This window comes from Triticum aestivum, chromosome 1D (assembly GCF_018294505.1).
Source record: "Triticum aestivum cultivar Chinese Spring chromosome 1D, IWGSC CS RefSeq v2.1, whole genome shotgun sequence".
NCBI classification, from domain to species: Eukaryota; Viridiplantae; Streptophyta; class Magnoliopsida; order Poales; family Poaceae; genus Triticum; species Triticum aestivum.
The window spans coordinates 394207613-394213857 of NC_057796.1; positions in this window are offsets into that span (position 1 = coordinate 394207613).

Here is a 6245-nt window from a genome sequence, read left to right on the forward strand (position 1 = left end):
CAAGGTCATTTGGGGGCTTCCTGTTCAAACATAGGTCGTATTCGAACCTAAGAGAACATAGCTGTCGGTACCCTCTTGATCGGCAACGCCAAAGCCACTGGGGGCTATATGATCTCATTCGAATCTTAGCTTAACCCCTTTGGGACGGCTCTCTGGTCGTATTTGAATCAGAAGCCCCTAAGTTTTTGATCTTTTGGTTTGCAACAAGTTCTTTTGGTCATATCAAAAGTGTGCACGGGTGGTTCTTACTCCACCGGCTTAACTTTGATTAAGAATGTTGATAGCACACAATAAGCATTATAGGTGCTGGTGAACCGGAGTTGAGTTTTCAACCTCATTATTTGGGTTACATGAACCGGAAGTATACTTGAAGCTTGCAGGTATGCTATTATGGTTATCCCGAAGATATGATTGAGAGCCGGTCCTTTATGACCTTGATTCATATTCCGGGTTATATGTAAAATATATGACTCTCCATGCGGTAAGCCGCCTAGAGACTTGTGATTTGTTTTCCTATGCAGGACAATTAAAGACAACACTTTAAGCTTAAGGATAGTAAATGATCAAACATAACCCAGAGGAATATAAAAGAGCAGCTTCAACAGAGTTAAGCGCTGCACGCGTGCACGATGGCACGACAAAATCAAGTGTTTGTCCTACTCTATTACAAGACTCCCCGAGTCCAAAAGGTGAGGCATTGTTTTTAAGACATAACCATGAGCCGCCTAAGAAATCAAAGTGCTTGTTGGGTTGAAGCTCCCGGCTCATCCCTCTCTGCTCCTCCGGCTGTTTCCATGACCTGGAAGGTTGATGATTTCCAGTCAATGCCACTCAAGGCTTCAAATTGAGCCTCATCATCAATTAACCCGGTTGGGTCAACTTCTGGGGTGAAGGTATGCTTACGAGTCGGAGGGATCAGGGTGACTGCTTCATAGCGTGGAGTTGGGATCCTCTGATTTTCTGCGTCATAGCCTGGTTGATACTTGGTAAGGTCTGTGTCATTCCCAATCACGGAGGCCACCGGGCGCACGCTCTTCACACAGGCGGCGAAGTCTTTCTAGTCAAAGGGGGTGCCGCCTTCCTTCAGGCTGGGGTATCCAAGAGCGATGTCGGCCGGGTCTAGCTCTGGTAGAAATGCCTTGGCCCGGCTCAGAGCAGCTATAGCTCCGGCTCTTGCAGAAGCCCGTCTCGACTCTTGGAAGCGCTGAGGAAGTACGGCAAGCCGCCTGAGTACATCTGCCAGGTGAGTGGGAACTTCATTGGACAGAGCCACAACGGCTAAAGCACGTTGTGACCCGGTGTAAAGTTGCTCCACCAAAGTGTAAACCGCCTTCAGCTTGGTCAGCACGCTCTGGTTGAGTTGGAACTCCTGGGACCTGCATTACAAAGTCAAGTGAGCTGTTGGCAATTGAGATGTTTCTGGGAACTAAATGATGTAAAGTGATTAGAAATTTACCAAAGATTGCAGAAACCATCTGCGAGACATGGCATTTTACGCCGGACAGCTCGGCGGTTCTTTCAGTAAGAGCAGCCTCCGCTTGTTCGGCCCGGCTGAGCAAGGCAGTCTTCTCATCGGCCCAGCCTTTTCTTTCTGTTTCAAATTTTTTCTTCAGTTTTTCTTGTGCAGAGACACCGAATTCAAATTTGGCATTGGCCTTTTGGGTCTCATTTTCCTGAGTCTTCAGGCGGTTCTTCAGATCAGAGATTTCCGATTCAAATTTCTTGCAGGCAGCCTGTACAAATTCCGGGTTACAGTTTGGGTGATTATCATGCAACATTAAAGTTCCAAGCCCTTTGCAGGCAAAGACACTTGGCACTTGGGGGCTAATGTAGACTGAGAAGTTCTATTTACAGTGCCGGTTCATGAAAATAAGTCCCAAGCACTTTGCAGGCAAAGGTGCTTGGCACTTGGGGGCTAATATGTCAAGTTGTTCTACTACTTGGTTAAAGTAAGGAAAGAATCGGGTGAACTATGTTGTTTAAGCCGGCCCTTGAGTGGTACCAGGTAAGCCGGTTTTCTTGCAGTAGTTATTAAGCCGGTATTAAGTCTACAACATATTCTATCATAAGTAATAGACTTGGGGGCTAGCATGGTAAGGATGACTATGGAGTAAGCAAGAGAGTTGCACCTCAGATTTTTGCTGTATCTGCTTCACCATGTCAATTTCCAGGTCCCGGCTGTTGTGCACTTGACCAATATAACCAGCGACAATATCTCCAATGCTCAAGTTAGCATAGTCAGTGATATCCAGCCTGGCCCTGCGGCGCTCCAGCAGTTCTTCCTTGGCAGAGCATCTAGCCAGCACAGTGGGTCTTCCCGGCTCGACAAACTCTGTCCGGGTGATTACAACGTCTGGGTCATCAGCCGGTTGAGCTGGGCTAGGGATCTCCGGGTTATCAGAACCCTCCATGACTTGTTCTTCAGTTGGAGCGGTGGTTTCAGGAGCTGAGGCAGACGGCGGCTCATGAGCAGAAGCCTCCGGTTCAGTTAAGACCGGCTCTTCGACCGGTTTACTTTTCTATGCCCTCTTGCTGAGCTTTGCTTGTGCACTGAAACTTAAAAGGTTAGTGCAAAAACATGAGTAAGATAAGCACAAAATAAGCTGATCATTATTACCCGGGTGCGGTCTTGAAAGCCGGCAAGTTAGATTGCATGGAGTCCCCGGAGGAAGGTGAAGTTTCCTGATAGTTTGAATCAGAAGAATTGAGTGGTTGATGAGTGACGCCCGCCAAAGGATGAAAAGGATATAAGTTGGAGATAACCTCGGTCTGGCGCTTCTTTGATGCTTCAGGTAAGCCGGAGGAGAGGTCTGCATCCTTGTTGGTCCGGGTTTGCCTCCGGCTCTCATCAATCTGTCGCTTCAAAAGAAATTGAGGATCTTGATAAGCTAAAGGATGTGAAAATCTTACTTTCCGGGTTACTCTTTGGACTTTCCGCCTTGGCAAGGGCTCCGAGTCGGAGGAAAGTATAGCTACCTCTTCAATCACCGGGTTGCTTGCTCCGGTGTCCTCCTGCTGATAATCAGTGTCAATAAGGTGGTTAAAAACAAACAAAAAACAAAAGAAGAGCCTAAAAGAATCAAGGCCTACCTCTGACTCGGAGGTGTCATCCAGCTGAAGCAGGTCTGAGGCGCTAGGCTGACTCCCCTTCTTGCGGGGAGCAGCTCTCCTGGCGGCTTTTTTAACCTTCCTGGCTTTTTTAGCAGCCTCATGGTCATACCTGACCTTCCAGAACTTATCATTAGCCTGAAAAATACAACAAAGGTTTCTTGAAGTTAAGACGAAAATTGTTAAAATGGAAAGTAAGGTGCTCAGATCAGTAGCTTACCGCCGGAGCCGGGTTAGCTTTGCATAAGGGACTTAAGCCTGTCCTCCCACAATCTGCTAAGCTCTCGTTTAGAAGGGACTTGGTCATGTCATCAACGACGTCCTCAGGTAAGTCGTTGGGGCTGTGCCGAAGAGGATCATCCTTCCGGCCCGTGCAATCACACATTAAGCCGGGGCGGCGGCTTAGAGGAATCACCCGCCAAGCAATCCAGACCCGGACCAGATCAACGCCGTTAAGGCCGTTTCCCAGAAGAGCTTTAATCTTGTTGATGGTGGGGATAAGTGGTTGACGCTCAGCTTGAGATAATTTGTCTGGCAGGGGGTGATTTGACTCCAGACGCAGGGCGCGAAAGCCGGGCAGAGGGTTCTCGTTAGCCGGAGAGGTGTCCTGGCAGTAGAACCATGTCTGGTTCCAGTCTTTTGGGTGGCTTGGCGGCTCAGAATAAGGAAAAAGACAATCTCTCCGTCGTTGGATTGAAATTCCGCCAAGTTCCAAGCTAGGCCCGTTGGCACACTCGTTCTGGCGGTTCAGATAAAACAGCTCCCTAAAGAGCAGTAGGCTGGGCTCTTCTCCAAGGTACACCTCACATAATACTTGGAAGTTACAAATGTTCGACACGGAATTGGGTCCAATGTCTTGAGGTCGCAGATCGAAAAAGTGCAGAACATCTTTGAAGAATTTTGAGCCGGGAGGTGCAAAACCCCGGCTCATGTGATCAGCAAATATAACAACCTCTCCGTCTCTTGGTTGAGGTCTTTCTTCGGACGGGTCAGGGGCACGATAGGACATGACCTCCTTCTAAGGCAGGTAACCCGTCTTCACGAAGTCATCTAAGGTATCATCAGTAATGTTGGATCTCACCCAGTTGCACGTAATGGGTGCCTTGGGAGCCTTGGGCGGCATTGTGAAAGACGGAAGCCTATGACAAAAGAAAATTTCCGGTTCAAATTTAAGCCAGAGGAAGATTTCAGTTTAGTATTCAAGATGGCGGCTTATGAAGGGGCGTAATGATATATGGCTAATTGTGTCGGGTTATCTAAGCCGATGTGGATATCATAAGTAATTCAAGTTGTTTAAAACTCTATTATGAATGAGCCGGAAATTTCACAAAGCATGGCCTCTTTTAAGCCGGCGATATGAGCCGCCATGGCTAACAGATGCAGTTTTTTGTCTAAGTGTTGCACAAACAAGTTTCGCAGATTGCAGGGATTATTTTGGATCAAACGATCGTCTAGAAAGGAAAAATTTCTAGACCTAAAAACTGATACAGAGAAGTTCATAAGCTCTAAATGAGGTCTTTTTGCGGACAAAGGGGATTTACTAGCATAAAAATGAGTGAGAAACTACTACCGCAGGGAGTTTGTACCTTTTTGGATCAAAAGGAACCTCGGTGGCGGAACTGTAAAGAAATCGCGATGAACTATGAAGAACACAGAGAACTCGCGAGCCCTAATGCGGATCTAAGGTACGGGACTGCGAGGACTTACTGGTGCTGATGAGCAGCAGAGGTGCGCCGCAGGTTTCTGGTCAACACAGGTTGATGCAGCGGCCTTGGTCGGTGAAGACGAGGCGCGCGGCGGCGGCGGCGGAGTTCGGGCTCTGGAACGTCAGAGGAGGAAGACGATGGAGGAGAAGAGTGACGAAGGCTTATGGGCCAGGCCTATTTATAAGGGACGACTGGTAAATGGGCGCGAGAAACGAGGAGGCTGAAGACGTGATTATCTTGCCGCAGAAACGCCTCGATTTTCTGGATGGTCATTAAAGATAAGATCCGTTGGGATATGACAGAATAAAAAATGAATTTAATGGAAGATGACGTCATGGCGGGTTACCAAGAATCCAGAAGATGACGTCATGGCGGGTTATAACCTTTGCACAAGCAGAAGCCGGAAGATCTTGAAGATTGACGTGAACCGGTTCAAATCAATCTGGGGCCTAATGTTGAGGATATAACCATTAGAGTCACCCGCCCAGGAGGGGCCGGGTTACGTTATAATGATCATCACGTGAAGCCCAGTACCAAGCTTGCGGAAGGCGGGTCAGTAAATGGGCTTAAGACCCGGAGGCGGCTTAAGGCCCGTAGTGATGAACCGCCGTTATGGCAAGACTTGTAGTGTAAGGCAAGAATAGCTAAGAGTCCGAGCCGGACACTGTTATAAGCCGGCCGGAACTCTGAGAGCCGCCAGGGCATCAACCTCTATATATAAAGGGACGACCCGGCGGCGGTTCAGGACGAGAGACAACAGATCGATAGCCAGGCATAGCGATTAAGCTCCCTGGTCAACGAAACCCTAAGTAATACCACCTCAACTGGACGTAGGCTTTTACCTTCACCGTAAGGGGCCGAACCTGTATAATCCTCGTGTCCCTTGTCCTGTTTAACCCCTTTAAGCTTCCTAGCTGCGATGGCTCCACGACTAAGTCCTAGCACGAGGACATCTGCCGTGACAATTCCACGACAAGCCCAGTTGGGACGATCGGGGATCTAGCATTTGGGGTTATCTTATTTTCATTTGGTTTTGACCGTAGTCGGTCTATGTGTGGATTTTGGATGATGTATGAATTAATTTATGTATTTTGTGAAGTGGCGATTGTAAGCCAACTCTCGTTATCCCATTCTTGTTCATTACATGGGATTGTGTAAAGATGACCCTTCTTGCGACAAAACCACAATGCGGTTATGCCTCTAAGTCGTGCCTCGACACGTGGGAGATATAGCCGCATCGTGGGCGTTACAATGATGCAACCAGACAAGCTTGCACCCATGTTTTCAAGTCTGCTCTGCGACAGTATCGGTATAACTTGAGGAAAACTCACTTTGAAGGCAAGGCTAACAGTGAACTTTCCCAAACATCTCCAGTGGAAAATATATCGGATGAAGACTGGAGGGGCGTTGTTAAACACTGGCCTGATCCGA